The sequence below is a fragment of the Bombina bombina genome, chromosome 6 (assembly GCF_027579735.1).
Source record: "Bombina bombina isolate aBomBom1 chromosome 6, aBomBom1.pri, whole genome shotgun sequence".
NCBI lineage: Eukaryota > Metazoa > Chordata > Amphibia > Anura > Bombinatoridae > Bombina > Bombina bombina.
Window position 1 is genome coordinate 900,022,121 of NC_069504.1, and position 22,634 is coordinate 900,044,754.

The window sequence follows — 22,634 nt, forward strand, 5'->3', positions numbered from 1 at the left end:
TTTAACCACCATACTGCAGTAAAAGTTGCTGAACTATCTTTGGATCCATTCTTTGCTTTGCATGCTGGTACCAGCCCCAGAACTGGACTCTGGGTAATCTATGACTGTTTCCTATGATGTGTGTCTTCAGAACATAAAGACTATCCTTCTCTTGACTGTGCCTTGCCTGTTGGAATTGAGGACCTGTTACGCTGTTACAGAGTCATCCACATTTAAATTAGGGGAGTATTGTTTTAACTTGTTCACTTATATTGCTTGTTTTTTATTCTCTTGTAATTGTGTTATTTTTGTTGATCATATTAGTTATAAGAAGTCATATAGCATTGTCTGCAGAAAAGTATGTCTTATTTGTATTAGTACACATTATAGTTTATGTACTTAACAAAGTAACCCTCTAGATAAGTGTAACTCTAAACCTTGCAGTATTGTAACCTATTGAATGGCGCAAACATTAGAGAAAATGTTTGCACCTTTATAGTTTAAAGAAAATGCTGCAATATATCAGAATATTCTAGACCAGGGATGTCCAAACTTTGCTCTCCAGAGGTTTTGGAACTACATTTCCGATGATGCTCAGCCAGCATTTTATCTAGCTGAGCATCATGGGAAATGTAGTTCCAAAACCTCTGGAGAGCAAAGTTTGGACACCCCTGTTCTAGACCCTTCACCATTGTAGAACACAGAAGGCTCACCCATGTTTTTGGGAGTAGTATAATTATAGTTATATTGATGGTATATTTTCTACCTACAATGGCTCTTATTGGAGCTGTGTCATGAAAGCAAATGTATGTTTCCCTTTTATTAACTGGTATGGTATCTGCAATTTGAGTTTTGTAAATGTTTGTCAATGAAAGGAATTATCTTACCATATAGATGTGTTTACCTTTAAAAGATTTTGTAGTTTTAATAATGTTATGATTGTATTCTTTCCTCATACAGGAGCGCGAGAGAATGTAGGTTGCATAAAATAATTATTAAACTAGTAGTGTTTATATCAGATGAGACTGCTGACTATTAAGATCATAGTTGGAGAATTATAAACATTACATGTATTGGCTTTGCAGAATAAAGGAACACTAGGTTATTTTATTTGTTTTAGTAGTTCAAAGAGAAAGTGTGAAGAAATTCATTTTAAATGAAATATTTTTATTGACTGTTTTTTCATTTTTGTTGGAGGGCAGGCCTTAACATAATTTACTTAGCATAGCCATACAGCCTCTTGATGAAGTCTAACAGTTTTTACTTGCTTAGTATTCATGAAGTATCATTTAAATTGTATAGAGAAGTTGTGAGTTATTCTCTGTGAAGTATAATCAATGTATTTAGTTTGTATATATATACACAATGTTTTCCTGGTTTTAAATTACATAAGGATAAGTTAAGCTATTAAAGGGACACAAGTCAAATTAAAGGGATACTAACCCCTCATTTTTTCTTTCATGATTCAGATAGAGCATGCAATTTTAAGCTACTTTCTAATTTACTCCTATTATCAATTATTCTTTGTTCTCATGTTATCTTGATTTGAAAAAGCAGTAATAAAAGGTTAGGAGCCGGCCCATTTTTTTGTTCAGCACCTTAGTAGAGCTGCTGATTGGTTTGCTACATTTAGCCACAAATCAGCAAGTGCTACCCATGTGCTGAACAAAAAATGGTCTGGCTCTAAAGCTTACAGTACTGCTTTTTCAAATCAAGATAGCATGAGAACAAAGAAAAAATGATAATAGGAGTAAATTAGAAAGGTGCTTAAAATCTCATGCTCTATCTGAATCATGAAATAGAAAAATTGGGTTTAGTATCCCTTTAAACTTTAATGATTCATATAGAGCATGCAATTATAAACAACTTTCCAATTTACATCCGTTAAAAAAATGTGCACAGTCTTTTTATATTTACACTTTTTGAGTCACCAGCTCCTACTGAGCATGTTCAAGAATTCACAGAATATACGTATATGCATTTGTGATTGGCTGATTGCTGCCACATGGTACCGGGGGAGTGGAAATGTACATAATTTTAAAATTTGTTAGAAAGAAAATCTAATACATATTTGAAGTTCAGGCTAAGTGCTATTGCATTGTCTTTTTATCATGCATTTGTTGATTTAGCAAATCTGTTGTATTGACTGGTCCTTTAAAGGAATGGTGATGCTTACAAAAAAGGTGAAAAAAAGTTTTATTTGGACATAATTGTGATTGTATCGGGTGTGCGCTCATCTTGTGCTCTTTTGTTTCCTTCTTAGACTCCTGACTCGAGTGTCTGCTTGCTATGGGGATCCACTGGTTTTCCTTGTCTACCCCATGAACAAACCATCGGACTTCCAGCATCTACCTGCAGAAGAACACTGGATAAGCATCCCTACTGCAAATGGACTATGGTATTGAAGCAGAGTGTCTGAGGAAGGTGGAGCTCTAAGAGGACAAAGACTGTTCTTAAAGTGATCAGAGGCCACCCAGAGACACTTGTGCTGTTCCCATGTCATGCTTCACTGTGGAGAGTGTACAGAGCAGGAAACTGTCGGAAATATTGGGGGGTGCTAGCTATGCAGGTTGAGAAATAAAGATGCAGCGTTGTTTGGGGGTAGATAGGGGGCTGGTCGGGTCTTTGTGCAGATAGACCAGTAGTTTGAGGATGCTGGGAGGTAGACTGAGAGTATTGGAGGGGCCATACCTATGTGCAGTGACAAATTGTGCCCTATTGGCCAGTAAAATCATATTAGCAGTACATGTGAATACATTTCTCTACAGTATTCTTACATAGATTCATGTTATACCGAATTATTAGGCTTATATTGTTGTTAACAGAGCTACTAATTTTCTGTGCTTTTCCTTTTATGTTATTCTGTTAGAATAAAAGAGTGGTATGTTAGGACATGTAGCATTACCGACGCCATCTTGTCTTAGTTGCCATTTTGTCTTAGGCATCCATCTTGTCTAAGAAAGGTTTATTATAACAGCTTATTAGGTATTGAGAAAGATGTAGATGTTATGAATATTTGTATAGCTAGAATGGCCTTGTGAATGTTCCTGGCGATGCGCCTGGAAGCCCGTTATCTCTATAAGATGCCCACACAGCCTTGCTTTGGGCTGGGCTATGGGCCCAGATGTACTTTTTATTATGGTTATAGAAAAACTCCTTTTTACCCAATTATAATAATGAGCATATTTCTTTCCTGAGAAACACTGTGTAAAATTATGTAGTCATGAACGCGTCACCGTGTTAACCCTCTATGCTGTAACCACTGCCTATAAAATGTATTGTTCATCTTCTAATAAACAGAAAATATGTTAGACTGAATGCTGAGTGGTCTGATTCCTGTTCTCTGGGATATCCCATCAAGTTACCCATTCATTTCCAGGTGACAGTGTATGATCCAGGCCAAGTGCTGATTGACACTCTCCCCCCCTGAAAATAACACCTAACAGCTGGTCTGAGTATTTAAAAAAACTGCTGATCTACTGGGACTTTCATGCACAACCATCTCTAGAGTTTACAGAGAATGGTCCGAAAAAGAGAAAATATCCAGTGAGCGGAAGTTGTGTGGATGACAATGCCTTGTTGATGTCAGAGGAAAATGGGCAGACTGGTTTGAGATGATAGAAAGGCAACAGTAACTCAAATAACGACTCGTTACAACCACGGTATGCAGAATACCATCTCTGAACGGACAACACGTTGAACCTTGAAGCAGATGGGCTACAGCAGCAGAAGACCACACCGGGTACCACTCCTGCCAGCTAAGAACAGGAAACTGAGGCTACAATTCGCACAGGCTCACCAAAATTGGACAGAATTTGGCATAAACAACATTAAAGCATGGACCTATCCTGCCTTGTATCAACAGTTCAGGCTGGTGGTGGTAGAGTCATGGTGTGAGGGATATTTTCTTGGCACACTTTGGGCCCCTTAGTACCAACTGAGCATCGTTTAAACATCACGGCCTACCTGAGTATTGTTGCTGACCTTGTCCATCCCTTTATGAATACAGTGTACCCATCTTCTGATGGCTACTTCCAGCAGGATAATGCACCATATCACAAAGCTCAAATCATCTCAAACTGGTTTCTTGAACATGACCATGAGTTCACTGTACTCCAATGGCCTCCACAGTCACCAGACCTCAATTCAATAGAGCACCTTTGGGATGTGGTGTAATGAGAGATTCGCATCATGGATATGCAGCCGACAAATCTGCAGCAACTGCGTGATGCTATCATGTCAATATGGACCAAAATGTCTGAGGAATGTTTCCAACACCTTGTTGAATCTATGCCACGAAGAATTAAGGCAGTTCTGAAGGCAAAAGGGGTCCAATCCGGTACTAGCAAGGTGTACCTAATAAAGTGGCCGTTGAGTGTGTATATATATATATATATATATATATATATATGGTCAGATTACAAGTGGAATGCTAATTAATGCTCCTCCTCAAGCGTTAGCTTGCGCTAGAAGCAAGCTTTTTGCCCTTGTGGGGTTGCGTGCTAACCCAACAAGAGCAAAAAGCCAAACTTAGAATATTGCGTACCCAGATCGTGATGTCATCAGTGGGCGGAGCTTGGCAGCCATTTCAAAGTGGCCATAAATAATTTTAACTTTTTTACTGGTCCTGCTGCATGATATAGAGAGGGGTGCAGAAGGCTATTTGCAGCTTAATCTAAGGTAAGACTTTAAGATGACTAAAGTGTATACTGTCTCTTTAAGCCTTGCCAAAAGCATTTTTTTCTCATGAGGTTAACAAATCAAAGCATAAGCAGAAATCCTCAAGAATTGATTATTTGGCTTTTCTCATGCGTCCTTCCTTTAGCCGTTTTAAGGAAAAGACCAATTGTTTTTCCCCCCACAATGGGAACCCTTTTAAGCAGCCAGCTTCCAGAGTACAAATACTTATTTTATGGTCGGTCTTTCTTTGCAGTAGAACCACAAATTGCTTTTGACTAAAGCCTTTGTTGATTCTGAAGCTACTGAACGTACTAGACATTGGTTACTCTAACATACATTATATCCTACAGAAACTGCAGCAAATTCCTCTGCAAGTCTTTAGACCCCCCCACCTCCATCAAAACATGATCTCCATACTCGTATTTCAATTCTGATAAACATTAAAACTGATCACAGGAGGTAATGCTCTTGATTATGTGGCTGCTCATCTGTTCTATGTGACAATTGTTCTTGCTTTGCTAGATATTCACAAATCCTTGATAGAACATATTTTTGACTCACATTTGACTCAGATCTTTCTTTCACTCCTCACATTCAGTCATTGGCTAAAGCCTGCCACTTCCACCTTAAAAACATCTCTAAAATTAGACACTTCCTTACACAAGACACAACTAAGATTTTAATCCACTCTCTCATTCTTTCCCGCCTCAATTACTGCAACTCTGTCCTCTCTGGTCTCCCCACCTGCCGCCTCACTCCTTTACAATCCATAATGAATGTCTTGCCAGACTCATCTTCCTTACACGTCGCTCTTTATCTGCTGCACCTCTCTGTCAATCCCTTCACTGGCTTCCTCTTGCCTCTAGGATCAAACACAAAATTCTCATTCTGACATACAAAGCCCTCAACTGCACTGCTCCCCCCTATATCTCAGTCTCCAGATACTCTCCCTCCCGTCCCCTTCGCTCTGCTCACAACCTCCTACTCTCCTCCTCTCTTGTCACCTCATTACACTCCCGTTTACAGGACTTCTCCAGACTGGCTCCCATCTTGTGGAACTCTCTGCCTCGCTCCACAAGACTCTCTTCTAGTTTTAAAAGCTTCAAGTGCTCCCTAAAGACTCTACTGTTCAGGGATGCATACAACCTACGCTAACCTTTCTTTATACCAGTTCCTCTCCTCCATTGCTATCCCCTGAACTGCCTTAGCATGTAAGCCTTAGAGTCCAGCTGTTTGTAGATCACTTTCTTAAGAGCTGACTACAACAGTGCAACTCTTGGCATTGCCCGCTACCCATTTGATCCCTATAATTGTTTTGTTGTACTCCGCCTTTGTTTATAGCGCTGCGGAATCTGTTGGCACTCTACAAATAACCGATAATAAAAATAAACTGTTGGACAGCCCAACATATTGATCCAAAACATTCTCACAGAAATAATGACTCTGCTAAAAAGTCTGTATATCCCGGGTTGGGATGTTTTCCAAAAAGGGTAACCTATACACTAATTTAAAGATTGATATTTATTCTTGTACATTCCTTAACTGCCTATACTTTGTTTTACCAAGGTCTTCAGAAGGCTGAACTTTTATAGAACACTTTTCGTATATTTCACACTCTATATTGCCTTATGTTCCGGCTCTACAAATTTCAAGGCTGGAGCTCTTTCCTAACTCAATTTCTCAATCTCACACCCTCCTGCTGGTATTCTTTATCCACCATTTGTATATTGTGTACACCTAGTTATGGTAGATACTCTCAAACAAGCCCCTGACCAGTTAGTAACTGATGGTTTCACCTTCCCACTCCAATACGCTGAAGGCTATCAATTTCCCCCGACTTCTAACCTGAGGTTTTGAAAAACATAATGATTTTCTGTCTGCTGGATATCTACCTAGAAAAGTCTGGAATTTCCTGAGGTTTCTGTAACACAATATGACTCCTGACATTGGTCAGTATAAAGATAAAAGCAAAGTCTATGTTAGATATAAGGATCTGTCTGTTTTTCCAAATGCCTCTACCAATTCCTTGGAAATCTCTATTGTTTAACTTTAAAATTAACTTCTTTCATAATCGATTGACACAATATTTTAGCGGGCAGCAGTTTTTCAAAGAAGACACATTTTGCTCCCTACTCCTTCTGACTGCAACAACAAAAGAAATTTAGGACGCAGTCTGAAAACTACAGTTCCATCTTCCTACCACCCCAAAACAGAATAATCAGACTCTTGAACACAACTTGTCTCACTTTTGTTGCAATATTTGCACTTCACAGATTTTACTCTTGCCATGACTGGTATATCCCTTTTTCTTTTTTTATCATATTTGATGAAAATATTAAATCACCAAGAATGTCCATCTTGTTTAGGACACCATAACAGAACTAACTTAAAAAAGTAATACTTCTTCAAATACAAACCTAAAGAAACATAGAACCCTGAAAAGGCATTTTTCCTTATTATTATTATCTCTCTCAACCTTTTGCCATCCTTGATGTTTTTATGGCTCATGGCGTGGCAGAGTATTTAGTAGAAACAGTGAGTCCAAGAGATGTGCGCATTGGTTTTATTGGATATGTTCCCAAAGATAAGTCTTGTAGTGTGGCTGTATTTTTGGTACACGTACCAGAGCATTAAGATATTACAAACACAATTAGAGTGGGGTATCTAATAGAGCTACTTAAATTTCATATGGCCCAGGTGGGTCCAGTATGGTACACATTTTTGCTGAGATGGGGCCTTAAGTCTGTAGGCTTTATGTCCCCTTAGACTCAATGACCTGCTGTAATAATCAGTATGCACCTTTTTTTAATATAGAAAACTGGCACAGAAGCCTCAGAGCCTGTTAATACTAGATTAGTACAATGTAATAAATATATAAATAGCTTAAATTGAAAATACAGACAAAATAAACTACATAACTATATTATCTTTATGGTTTATTTTCTTCATGAATTTTGTATTGCTGTTTTTACTGTAAATGGTTTCAGTATGACGCATGTATATGCATTATTTGTACAAATAAGATAGGTTACAAAGCACGGGATGGGTATCCTGTTGAGAAAGCCAAACTATTACTGCAGAATACAGTCAGGCAAAAAATTTGATGAGACACCCTTTGAATACTGGTTGATACAGAAGACTACAGAACATAAGAAATCCATGGAATCCTAAGTGACACGGTCGTGTAAGGATGAACCAACCAATTATAATTATATATTTAACTGCTAATTTTTATTGTGTGAAGACAACTACATTATATATTCTCTCTCTCTCATATATATATATATTCTAATATATTTTCCTTTAACTCAGAATTATATCTTAAATCAAGGCTGCAGAAACTAAAGCCCCTGGGCTACATTTGGCCCTCCAAAGTTTTTGTGTGGCCCTAAGCACCAGAAAACAGTAATTTTTTATCAAAATTGACATTCTACGCTTCTTTTCAGTGTTACAATGAGTTGAAGGTATAGGAAAGTCAATATTAAACTTTCACTGTTCAGATAGAGCATGCAGTTTTAAGAGACTGTTCAATTTAATAATTTTAGCAAATTTACTACAGAGGTAGGATCGAGAGCAGCAATGCAGTACTAGGAGCCAATGGTTTTAAAACTGCTCTGAATTATGAAAGATAATTTTTGGGTTTCATGTGCCTTCGATTGGGCTATTTTTTTGGCTTCTAACCATGAAAGGCCAGAAATATGTTAGCAGAAATTACAGGAGACATCTGAATTTCCTTGAACTACGAAAAAGAGAAAATGTATAAGTAACCATAGCAATAAAATAGAAATGAGCATACAAGGCAGTTTGGGTGTTAATATTATGTATATATGAATATATATTTAGCTATTACACAGAGTTTAAAAAGGAATATATGTCTGTTTATTTAAATACCTGTAAATAACATTTTCTAAGTAAAGGACCAGTCAACACAGTAGATTTGCATAATCAACAATTGCAAGATAATAAGACAATGCAATAGTGCTTAGGCTAAACTTTAAATGAGTAGATTTTTTTTCTGATAATTTTAAAAGTTGTCTATATCCACTCCCCCTGTACCATGTGACAGCCATCAGCAAATCACAAATGCATACACGTACCATGTGACAGCCAACAGCCAATCACAAATGCATACACGCTTATTCTGTGAATTCTTGCACATACTCAGTAGGAGCTGGTGACTCCTATCTAAATAATGAAGGTTTAATTTTGACTTGAGTGTCCCTTTAACTAAGCTGATTCAGTGCTAAACCACATTAAGGGAAAAGAAGAGGGCAGGCTACCAGAGTACAAATAGAGTTTGTGCTATATCAGCATATTAGTTTGTGACTGGTTAGCAATGGTTCTTTTGTTCAAGGGTGAAAGGGAAATCAGTCAAAAGAAAAACATTAAATAATATGCTCATTTGACAAATTAAAGCTGCATTAATCATTGTAAAATTATTTTCAGATATGAAGGTACATTATTATGCAGCTTACAATTTGTGTTTACATCCATTTAATGAAACAATTATTGTGTTTTTTTAAATTGTCTGCTGAGCATGCATAGGATCATTTGTGCTGATCCGAATGCGGAAGGTGGCAGCTGCTTGCGGAATTCAGCTCTTTTCTGAACCAAATTCCTTTTTGTGAAAGTGCAACACACTTTTTCCACATTCGTATCATCATGAATGATCCAAATACACCTACTATTCACTATGCTATTGTTTTTCCTCCTGTGCCTGCAACTCTCTTCCAAGCTGTTGGTCAAGTTACACATTTTTATACTGGCACCGTCATCTTGGAGCTTAGGTATTCTTGTATTCTATGACAGAAACAGTGCACATTTAGAAATCAGTGACATTACAGGTGTTTTTTACACTTCTGGTTAAGGTGCATAATACAAAGTGAGAGCATGACATTTAGGCATTGGCTGCTCTATATTATTCGTGTGGCTTTTTTTTTTATATATACACTATGTAATTTTTGAACTGTGTATCAAAACATCCCACTCTGTATTGTTTTTGCTAACCCAAAGCACACAATACAGCTGTGAAAGCCAGCAACATTACTAATCAGTAAATCTTTACCACTTTTGTCATAGAGTTCAAGAATACGTGAGCTCCAAGATAGCGGCGCCCAATCTAAAAACGTGGAGCTTCACCAACCACCACCCGTTAAGGGTTAAAACAAGAGAACGGCTCTGAAGAGTAGTGCTGACAAAAAAAACCCAATAGTATGGTGAGTAGTACCATTGTGTTTAAGTTGTATCCAGCAGTTTAATGTCCCTTTAAAGGGAACTCTAAAAATTTATATGTGTGTGAAAGAGCACTATGTAACCATGTTAAAAATATATTTAAAAAAAAGATTGAGGCCGGTAGGAGGAGCTCAGGTGTAAGGTCACGCAACACACCTGCTCCGTGTTCTCCAGCGAGCTGTTGGCAGAAAGGAAGCCGTGCCGAACACCCTAGACCTTGGGCGGCTCGCTACAACAGTTTGTTTCCACCTTGTTACCAGCCCCCTAATAGTGCCATTTCATCGCACTGAGCTGCATTTGGCAGCAATACTTTAAAAAAAAAATATTGTGCAGTCCATATTTGCCTAAGAATCTGGCCCATAACTGAAAGCGCAGTACGGCGTTGGAAGGGTAGGGAGAGGGGAGGAAGAAGGGAAAGAAGTGGGAACACTGTACGAAAGGTGCTAATCAAGTGGCGGTGGAAATACCTTAGAATTTCCTTGAATCTGGAGGCTTGGAGGTTGATGACTCGGATTACATTCTGCGGTGCAGTGTGCCATCCCTTGGCAGAACAGCGTCCCTGCCTCTCTCCCCCTTGGGATCGTGTGGAGACGGATCCCTGAGGGGTGCTGGATAGCGGTACTGAACTTGGGGCCGCCGGAGCGTACCGTCACGAGGATTACTCTACCCCCCACCATAACTGGAGTCTGCTCTGTAGCAGCGGTGTCTTGGTTGCTTCCCTTGCCGGGACTGTGTGACGTCGGCTCCCCTAGGGCCGCTGTGTACATGTTTCTGTACCTTGGGGTATTGGAGCCAACCGGAGCGTAGTCTACCCCGCCCCCTCCCACCGATGCTGCGTGAGGGGGTTTGGGATTGAGTGCAACTTCCCCCTGACTGGAGGTTATGGAGCCTCTCTGAACTGGAGCTGGGGGCACTTTCCTTTTAAGGGGATCGGGCAAGAGATAAGCAGTCTTGTTACTTCCACGCTCTTTGTTAGTGAAACCTTCTGTGAACGTCATCCACACTATACCGGTGTACCCCCTCCCACCGGTGCTGCGCGGGGGGGGGTCCCGGATTGGAAGCTCGCATAGTAATCCCTCTATGTTGATAGATCGACTGAACTATCAAAGCCCCAAGGACAGGGGTCAGGTACTTTTTTTTTTTCTCTTGTTTTTTTTTTAGTTTTTTTCTTCCCCTATTTTCTTTTCTGTGGTTTTCTGGAGAGGGCTCCTCCAGCCATCTATCTGTAGGTAAGAGCTTATAACACTACATAGGGGTCTTGATACAAAAAGAGGGGAAAGAAAGGAAGAAAAGCGGTGACATAACTGATTCTTTGAAAAGAATTACACCTGCAAGACGAATACAGGAGAAAGGTTGCTTTAAAGACAGACTGAACTGATACAAAATATCAAAAGATCAAGATATGGACAAATAATTAAATTGTGTCAGATACGAGTTGCACTTGATATCTCTTCCCCCTCTTTTCTCCCTTCCCTATTTGTTCTCTTTTTTGCTTCCTTCCTTCTTTTCTTTTTTCCTCTCTCCCTTTTACTAACAGTATAAACATACTTAAGCTAAAACTAGCTCATTGTTGAATTACAGATAGGCTTTTAAATATATAGTTAATAGAGGCTTACACCCAGTGTCTGTATTAGTACACATAGCTGCAAAGCATAAACCATCATTACAACAAAAGTAGAAATCGCAGATCTGTATTATAGTCTGGGAAAAAGGCAGACATTATCAAGATTTGTGCATGCTGCAACGTATTTTCTCAAACTCTCTTGTATGACTATATATTGTTAAATTAAGTTGCCAATGTTTTACCTGACTCTAGGCGTTATTAAATTTAGTTTACTGTCTCATTAGGGATAAATACATTTTTCTATATATTTGAACAGCTGTTAAGATACGCGCTATACTAACATTAGGTTAAAGGATCCTGTAACTTAGGTAAATAACATTCAACTTCTATCAAAACTCTTATTCTAAAACTGTACTAAGCAGGGACCTCATTTGACACTGGAGATTGTTTTCCTTGTCTTCTACATGACTGACTCTCACTGAATGCACTTATATTAAAATTGTCATTTTTTTGTTGTTGTGTGTGTGGTTGTTCCCTTTCCCTTTTTTCCTTCACTCTAATTCATCTCACGCCGCCCTCCCCCCTGCTAAGGAATTGGTCCCAATTCCTCTTATTTCCCTTGTGGATATCCTTCACTAATTCACTTTTTCACCAAGAAAAGGAGCTTCCCCTTTTTTTTTTTTTTCTCTGCACTTCCAAATGCACATTCAGTCATAGTGGTTAGACAGAGGGACAAAAAGCAAAATTATAAAAAATATTTTAAAAGGTCTCAGAAAAGTACAGCCGAGTAGCGAACTGCATGGATAAATATTTGGAGCCATCTAAAATGGCTGCAAAGAGTAAAACAAGTGACAGGAGGGCCAAACAAATTTCTGAAATGCAGCTTCCTGGCCAACCGGTCTCCCCAGGTACAAATGTGAACACAAGTGAGACACACATTATAGTACAACAGATTTCTTCACTTTTCCTACCTAAAATAGAAAGTCTCCAGAAAGGTGTAGATAGTATCGTTGAGGAATTTAAACAATTCTCAGTGAGAATGAATGAAGTAGAGGAAAGGGTCTCGGAGCTGGAAGATGTATCAGCTAATAGCTCTAAAAAACTGGAGGATCTAAACCTTCAAAATATCATATTGCATCAGCGCCTAGAGGACCTAGAAAATAGGTCCAGGCGCAAAAACTTGCGTCTAGTAGGTGTACCAGAGATCGTGAAGAATAATGAGCTTATAGCCTTCGTTGAAACCACTCTGCCTACCTTACTAGGAATAGAGCCTTCTCTATTTAAGGGGAGCATCGAAAGGGCTCATAGAATTGGACCAGAAAGGTCAGTTGAAAAGGGCAACCACCCTTTTCAAGTTATGGTTAGATTTTTACATTTTCAGATGAAAATATCAGTCCTGAGAGCATACCGTTTAATTCCTGCTGTAATGTACAATAATGTTAAAATCCTCCTGTTTCAAGATTATTCGGTAGAAGTATCGAAGCGCCGCAGAGAATTTTCCCCATTATGTAATGAGCTTAATAAAGAGGGATATAAAGCGTTCTTACTCTACCCAGCAAAATTGAAACTACTTACAAAAACAGGTCCTAAATTTTTTGATACACCAGGAGAGGTGAGAGAATATCTCAAAACCTCGGGAACACTGAGCAGATCCTCACCCAATCACGGCGAAGGACGGAAATAGGTAGCTAGGGCCTATTTCTTTGGAGTTTATCTGATTTGAATAAATAATTGATGGTGGGATTTATTTAAGAATTTTTGCAATGCTTTAAAAATCCTTATTGTAGTATTTATTAGTTTAATTGAGGGTTTAGTAGCATCAATTATTGTTTGGAACTCAAACGTGAAATCTAAAAATAATGTCTTGAAATGTGTGTGTAATGAACACAAATGTTATTTACAATGTATTAGAATATCATGGGCTTACTTGGGTATCTTGCAGATGTGTTTCTGTTACTTATTTGTAGCGACTGGAGAGGGAATATCCTACCTAACCGCTAGCCTTAGATCCCTAAGATACCTACTTACATGTATAAATATATGCACATGTATAATTTATTTAATTTTTTTTTTTTTCTCTCCCTCCTCCGCCCCTGTGCAAAGTCTGCTCTCTCACTCTAAGAGTAGACAATGACACTTAAATTCTGTTCATGGAATGTGGGCGGAATTAACTCCCCAATAAAAAGAAAAGCAATTCTGACGCATATGCGTAGACTCAATGTAGATGTAGCTATGCTACAGGAAAGACATCTTAATGATAGGGAGCATGAAAAATTGAGGAGAGATTGGGTGAATGACCTCCAATATAGTTCTTATACCACCGCTAGTAGAGGTTTAGTTATCCTTTTTGGAAAGAGAAAATCAATTGAAGTACTACAGACCTTAACTGACCCAGATGGTAGATATCTAGTGGTCCAAATTAAGATAGAGAAACGGACCTATATCCTGTGTAATATATATGCTCCAAATAAAAAAGATAAACGTTTTTGGTATAACTTTATTCAAAAAATTATGCCTTTTTCAGGTTCACATATGATCATTGGGGGTGATTTTAATTTAACTCCGAACCCAGTATGTGACAGATTGTTTGGTTCTAGGGGTCCACAAAAAGGTACTAACAGATCGATGGGCAAATTTGAAAAAACAATCTTCTCCAGGCTGGTCTCTGACCTTGCGGTCAGGGATATTTGGAGACTAAGGCATCCTACTGATAATGAATTTACGTGCATATCAAAGGCTAAGGCCTCATGCTCACGCATAGACATGTTTCGAGTATCTGATGCTCTGATTCCCAATGTATGTTCTGATAAAATTCATAATGTGCTCATATCAGACCATGCACCAGTTGAACTGGTATTTGCCTTTGGTCCAGTTTAGAACAGAAACACACTAAAATTTCCAGCCCATTTATTTAGATCGGAGCCCTTCCGCAAATGCCTGTTACAGGCTTGGACGGATTTCACTACTGATAATAAAGAACACAGCTCTACACCGGAACTGTTTTGGGAAACGGCTAAGGTGGTTCTAACAGGTAATATAGTCTCATACTTGGCACATGCTCGTTCGAATACACAAAAAAGATTTACTATACTAAGTAAAGAAGTAGTAGATTCATATCAGATGTTCCGCGAAACCAAAACCACCTTTCATTTTAATATCTATATGGCAGCTAAGGTGGCCTTAGATACGTTTGTGGAACACCAAGCAGCCCAGGGCCTTCTCAAGAGAAACGCTACATATCTACGCTATGGAAATAAGTCAGGCAAACTTATGGCTTCATTAGTAAACAAAAGATTGTTAAGGAAAAATATTGCATCCATATCGAATAAGGGGAAAACTTTTACAAAAACTCAGGATATTCTTATCTGCTTTGAAGATTATTACAAGCTATTATATACAAATCAGGCAGACCACAATCCGCCGACTATGGCATCTTTTTGGGAAAATATTAAATTACCCCAAGTATCACAAGAACAACTATCCAAGTTGAACTCCCCGATTACGATAGAAGTAAACAATACAATAGCGTCCTTTTCTCTAGGGAAAAAGTCTGGTCCAGACGGCCTTCCAATTTAATTTTATAAAATTCTTCAAACACAGGTGGCGACACCCTTATTGAAACTGTTTAATACATACTTTATAGAAAAAACTATCCCTTCGGCACTCTTCTCTTCAGCTAACATTACTCTAATTCATAAACCGGGTAAGGATCATACACTAACGGAGTCGTATCGTCCAATATCACTTCTCAACTCGGACTATAAAATATACACGAAGATTCTAGCTGCAAGATTGCAACCACTTTTAACAGATATTCTACACACGGACCAGACGGGCTTTGTCACAGGAAGATCGTCGGTAGTGAATATACGTAGAGTTCTACATATAATTAATCACTACTGGGTAAATAGAAATTATGCAAACAGTCACTTAAAGGAGGCCTTCCTGCTATCCTTGGATGCAGAGAAGGCCTTCGATCGTGTTGAATGGCAACATCTTCTAAATACTATGAAACTTTTTAATATACAGGGCTCTTTCCTACAGGCAGTGGTCAATATGTATCTAGTACCGAAGGCACGAATAATGATTAATGGGTTTTTTTCAGCTGATATCTCTTTACAAAGAGGAACCAGGCAAGGTTGCCCATTGTCACCTTTACTTTTTGACCTGGCACTGGAGCCGCTGGCCCATAAACTACGTCAGACCTATGCGGGAATTAACATTAATGGCTCCTATCACCATTTAGTACTCTATGCAGATGATATGCTCCTTTTTGTGGATGATCCGGCTAATTCTGCCCCTAAAATTCTCAATGTCATAGAAAAATTTGGTACCTTTTCAGGGTACAAAACAAATCTACCAAAATCTGAAATATTATGGTTAAGAAGACACGCGGGCGACACAAAAACATATCCTTTTAAAGCGGTCACGTCAACCTTAACCTATCTAGGGATCGTTCTTCATTCAGACCCTAACTATCTTTATCAGTTTAATATCAATAGACAATGTATGCGGGCTTCACAACAGCTTGAGAGTTGGTCCGCACTACCGCTATCCCTATCAGGACGCATCAATTTAATTAAGATGAGTACCTTGCCACGAATCCTATATACGTTACTAATGCTACCCTTCTTAATCCACAAAGAAGATCTTTTATTAATTAACCGAGCTATGAAACGCTTTCTTTGGAAAAACAAAAAAACACGTATAGCAATAGGAAAACTGTCTCTCCCATATACGGAGGGTGGACTGGGATTACCAGATTTTAGATTCTACAACTGGGCGAGTCTTCTAAGATTAGTACTAGATTGGCAGCTCGACACGGCACATTTCTATCATAAACATCTGGAACAAGCGGTTCTGGGGGACATTAATATATCCTCGCTCCCATATACAGACAGGGGTAAATTGCCAGTAGTGATAAAAAATAATATTCTATTTAAAGACCCACTGCGAGCATGGAAACTATCTTTCAAACACTTAAACATCTCCCACCCTGATCCTAAATTTATACCATTGATAGGAAACTTGGATTTCCCTACAGGAACAGAATCAGTCTTTTCGTGTATGGGAGACCAAGGGGTTAAATAAGGTTGGCTCTTTTTTAGATCACCCCTCCCAGACAGTGAAGCCATTTCGGGAGCTGAGTAAACAATTTAATATTCCAAACTCCCAGTTCTATGCTTATTTACAGACAAGGCATTATATTAATTGTCTCAAAGATAAAAATGAGAAGTTCTGGTCCCCCTCACCCTTGGCGCCTACACAAGATGCTTTTAGAAGGGGCCAGTATTCAATCACACCATTGTATCAAACGCTCCTACGCAAAACAGCACTAGATCTGCAAGAAAGCCGGTTAGACAAATGGAAGTTGAGAATTGGAAACATAACTAGTCTAATCTTTAAAAGCAGCCTAGAAAAGACCAAAAAAGTTACTCTATCCTCGCAGCTGAGAGAATCTCAGGTACGAATGTTACATCAAGACTACCTTACCCCCAATCGTATATCACACTGGAACTCAAGCATTGTTAATCAATGTGTTAAATGCTCAATACAAGCCCCAGATTTGTATCATTATTTCTATGATTGTCCCCGTATTAGGAACTTCTGGGGCAAATTACAATACTGGCTATTTACAACTTTTGATCTTAGACTCAATATAAGTTTGGAGATGATCTGCTTTTTAGATTGGGACCGGAGCCTGCGTTCTGTCATTATGGTTAGAGAAGAAAGGCCCCATGGTAAGACATCTTATTCATAAATTATGGTCACACCTACTCATGGAGCAGCATGATGTTCAATCGGACACAACACAACGCCTGTTGTGCTTCTTTAAGAAATGGGAGTCTTATATTAAAACATTAGATGTATCAAAACAGAAGCAAATTCTTCTCCCCTTCTTACAAACAGAATACATGTTAAATGCTCACCTTAGAGGTGAATGGACCTCATTATATAAAGATTAAACATACAATATGGTAAGTGTTGATTAGCGGACTGGGGGGGAGGTAGGGGAGTAGGAGGAATTTTTTTTTTTTTAGAGGTGAATGGACCTCATTATATAAAGATTAAACATACAATATGGTAAGTGTTGATTAGCGGACTGGGGGGGAGGTAGGGGAGTAGGAGGAATTTTTTTTTTTTTCCTTCTTGTAAATTTTGTTTTCGTAAATGTACGCCTGGGCTTCAATAAAAGTCTGAGCCCAGAGGGGGGAGAGAGGGGGGCAAGGAGAGGGAAGGGAAAAAAAAAAAAGGAAAAGCATTGTATTGGTCTGGGGTGGGGTATGTCGTGGCCGTCGGGGTGGGGTCCGCGGGGGGCGTGGACCTGGGCATAGCAGTCCTGCTGTGCCTGGGTCCGCGCTTCCTGTGGACTTTGGTTTTGCGGTTGTGGTGTATCTCGTTTTGGGCTAATGCAATGTTAATTATCTCTTAGATATCCTCTTCCTGATGTGTTTACATTTGTATTTGACGATTTATTCTTATTTTTTTTTTTTTTTATATATATATTATTTTTTTTTATATCTCTTGTGCCTTGAGCCTCAATTTGAGATTCGATATGTGAAATTAAAAATGAAATGGAATTTATGTTATAATGCAAGGAAAAAAAAAATGTAAATAATCGAGAGGTTAAGAATTCGGTGACTGTATTACAATTGTTTTGTGATGTTGCAAGTATATCTAACAATGTATAATATGTTTGTTGTACTTTGTATCCATGCAGTCTGATATATCATCCGTATGTTGTATTATGTTCTTGACCTCAATAAAAAAAAATAAAAAAAATAAAATAAAGATTAAGTTAAAGCTGTTTATCTTGGAGATAACAGGACGTTCAATAGGGCCCTAAGGTCTGATTGCTCACTGGTTAAAAAGCAGATCTCCAGCTGCTTTATTGTTTGAGAGTGACATACCTCACAAACATAAAAACTATTTTAGTTAATAATAGTATAATTTTTTTTTTTTAATAAATTTTAAAATGCACTCGTTTACATGTAGCAAAGAAAAAAAAAAGATGTTTGTGTCCCTTTAATAAATGCTTGTATTTGAGTAATTAGGGCCGATTTATCAAGCTCCGTTGATAAAGGCCGCTGCTCCATAACTTGTCCGCCTGCTCTGAGGCCACGAACAGAAATCAAACCGATCGAGTTGATTGACACCCCCTGCTAGCGCCGCAAATCTGCAGGGGGCAGCATTGCACCAGCAGTTCACAAGAACTGCTGGTGCAATGATAAATGCCGACAGCTTATACTGTCAGCATTTATCGATGTGCGGCGGACATGATACGCTACATCTTATGTCTGATCGCACATTAATAAATATACCCCATTGTGTTTAATGTAGTTCATCACTACAGTAGTTGCAGTGGATCACAGAAAAGTGATACATAAGTACAAAAAAAAAACTACATATTTCCAGAAGATTAACCCTTCACAGTTTGTGCTTTTTATGTAATTATTTCCAAACAAGTTTAATTTTAATGCAGATAATTCTGCAAAAATATAAAAGACACAGACAAGTGCTGAGCATCCTTTCTCTTCCTCATTTATAAGGAGAGAAAATATTTTTTCTTATACGACAATGAATGATAACCTAATGACACATTTATGTTTAATGGAAAACACATTAAAGAGTGTGTGCTAATTACTTCAGGGTCAGAGGTCATGTGTGAATTTGTCTTGTAAGAAAGAATGGGGCATGTTCCATTACATTAGTAGTGATTGGTTAATTGTACGTATCAGTGATCCCTACACACCTCCTACTATTAAACACATTAGTGAGAGTGACAGGCTGAGATATGCTGATTACGGTTGGTGTCATATTGATCTGTTTGTCATAGGCAATCTTTCAAGAGTTAATAACCATGGGAGTTTAGAGTTCCTGATGAGTTTACCGTTTGCTGCTTGTTAGTGATTCATCTGTCTAATATGAAATTTACTGATTAGACCCAATCCCACTGGAGCACTTCCAAACCTTCTCATGTTACTGTCTAACACCTGAAAACCCCACTAAACCCATGGCTGCATCACATTGTTTAACAACCCTCTCCTGCAATCATGGGGTTTAAATAAGTGTTCAGCAAGGGGTATAAGTAAAAAAAAGTCTTGTCATCATTTGATAATAATTTTAAAAAGATACTGCACATCCAAGATGATTTTGCTAAAATGTTTTACAAAATGTCTTCCAAAACTTAAGCTTTGTGCCAGAGTTATAAGATACTGGTGAAACTAATAAGAACAAAAAGTAGTTCTATTCAGGACTTTAAGAAAAAAAAAAACAAAAAACAAAAAACACATAAAATGATTTGCTGTCCCTTTAAATCAAAACCAACTATTTTGACGTTTTGAAGTGTCACCCTTTAATAGGTTTGTTATCTATTGGTCTTTTCTTGCTTTAACCCCCCAAACATGGGTGTCTGCAAAAATATTTCTGTGGAGGGGGCGCAAAAAAAATATACCCCAAACAAAATATTAGTGGAAACATGTGTAGTGGGAGAGAGTTGCTTTTGTGAACATTTTAAACATGGTGGCTCATTGAAAATAAGTGTGACTCAAGTAGATGCTTATACTTCCAGTGGAGTATATTCCTCCTCTTGCCCCCCCCTTAGACACCCATGACCTTAAATCATATTAAAGTGGATGAGGTGTTATTGAGAAAGCCTGTGAACTAGGTGATAGCACAAAGATTTTTGAACAAAAATAAAAAAGCACTTGTGCTCTTATATACCTACAAAATCACATAGAGTATTGCAGAATGCAAACAAAACGGGGCCGCTGTTACAAGCTGCATTAACCTTGGTGCCAATAAAAAGCAATTCTTCCAGACATGTCTTACCCCATCTAACCTTGAAGGGTCCAATCTTTCAGAGCAGAGAGCTCGATTCAGGGACACTTTATCTGTCTGACCCCAGAAGTGTGATGATATGAGACACAGAGATAGAGAGCGCTGAAAGGTAGAAGGGACCTGATCTCGATGCAAAAGCTACAGTTACACTCAGTGTCGGGAATGGTTAAAGCAGCACCTGCAATAAAGCCAGAACTCACTGATCCATGATCTTGTTTGTCGCCCCCCCCCCCCCCCCCCATTTTTAGGAAAGATAGGAACAGGGGAGATATTGTACAAACTGTATTTTTTGACACTGTAAATAGTGTGTTCTCTAATATTGATTTTGCAATAAAAAATGTTTAACGTTAATATTTCTGTGAAAAGATTTAAGCAATAGACCTTGTATTGGTCTGTTGCCAGTAAAACCAAATTAGTACAAAATTGTTTAGCAAGATATGAAAATAATCTGGAAAATATAATATATACTTTTTGCTTTTGGCATACAAAAAAAATGCATTTACCCCCTCAGTTCTCTCTTTATTACAAAGTCAGGGGACATTGAAACATAACTCCAGATATCTTTTTCTGCACACTGAAATTTATCGAATGCTCATTCCAGAAGATGCTCGTGCAGAGAAGTGTGAATGAGTCTACAGTGACAGATGGAAAAGCAGCTTATCCGTGCTGAGAAATGATATAGTTACCCTGACCTCTGACCCATGACAGCTCATCTCTCACCGTGATCAACTCCACAGGAGCAAAAGGTGCATTGATTTCGATGTAATACAAGAAAATATTACATTTGCCTAATTGTTACACAGTGGCAGTGTTAGGCAAGAAATCAAATGTCTGTTTAATGTGGCTTGTAGCTCACAACGGCCGGATCGATGAGGCAGTTTGTGAGCGATGCTCTCCGAGGAGCTCGCTGCCGCTGATCAAACCTAGCGCCTCGTTATTTGTATTTATTGGAAATCAGGTGCGCAAAGTCAGCAGTACATGTTATCCGAAATCAAAGCAGTCTTGCTCGGGTGGTGGGGGGAGCTCTCTATGAGAAGCTGCATTCACTCAGGTAATTAAAAACCATTTTATCAGCGTCCTGAAGAGACCAATACTTCACAGTCTGTAACTGACACAGTCCCATCTCAAAGCAAAGACATCAGTAAATAGAAAGTTCTTATCTTCTTGTATTATGATCACAGTATAGATTCATACAACTGTAAAAGCCAAAAAAACACATGAAAAATACTAAGCTAAAATGTCCTAGTGTACAAAGAACCATAAAGTTTAAACATATAAAATAAAAAAAAATCTATTGTCAACATCTTCTTACATTTACTATGGGCTAAATTACAAGTGGAGTGCTAATTTATCGCACGCCCATAAACAGGCAAATTCCCTGTTTACGGGTGTGCGATAAATAACTAGCCATTACAAGTGGCTGGTTATTGCTACTGCAAACTCACGGTAGCAATTAGCGCTCTGAAAATTAACCAGAGATCAGATCTCTGGTTAATTGTCTTAATGTCCTCCAATTGCCCCCAAAATACAGTGCAGTGTAATTTATTAAAATATTAAAAAAAAAAAAAAAAAGATTATTATTTAAAAAAAAAAAAAAAATGCTACTTGCAAGAAGCAGTTATGAGGGGTTAAAGTGAGCGGTTCTGGGGAGTTAGAAAAAAAAAAAAAAAGACACTGAAAAGTGCCTTTACATTGCGGTCTATGGGGAACTGTGTGTTCCCTATAAATATATATGTATATGCCTATATACATATATATTGATGTGTTAATATGTGTATATATATATATAATTTTGCTGCCCCCCTTTCGATGTGCTAGGTTCTCATGCCGTGTCTGACGGCATGAGAACAAGGCTCCTGTTGGAGCCTATGGAAGCACACTCTCGTGAGTGCAAAGCTTCAGTGCAATGTGAAGACATTGAACCTAACTTGTAATACCAGCGCATACTTGCGTGTGCTGGTATTACTGAGTAGAGCGCAAATATCGAGCTCGCAAAATCTATATTTTGCGCTCCACTTGTAATCTGGCCCTAAATAGGCTACCTCTTCAAGACAACTTTCTACATACGCTGGACATTTTCTGGACTTCTTTAACTTTCACCCTTTCAATTTAGAATGTTTTCTGTAAACTAAACCTCAATCCTGGCATATTTTAGATAAAAGTTTAGAGAATTATATTGAGGTATTAATCTCTATCTCATCTACCCACATAATGCCATTATTTAATATAGTGCATATTTACAATGATCTGATCCTGTAATTGCACAGCTGCAAATACAAAAAATAAAAACACTTAAAATTATACAGATAAAGACAAATAATTCAGATTTTGGACAATA

General features: G+C 38.3%; 1 long non-coding RNA gene across 1 annotated transcript; it reads right to left on the reverse strand.

Annotated features, from left to right (window-relative positions):
- Positions 1-8,462: 8,462 nt before the first annotated feature.
- Positions 8,463-17,256, reverse strand: LOC128663919 (uncharacterized). The gene is made up of 2 exons (XR_008402911.1): positions 9,341-17,256; positions 8,463-9,240 (listed from the first exon to the last, which is right to left on the reverse strand). It is a non-coding gene; the product is annotated as an uncharacterized LOC128663919 (long non-coding RNA).
- Between the last annotated feature and the right edge of the window lie 5,378 nt (positions 17,257-22,634).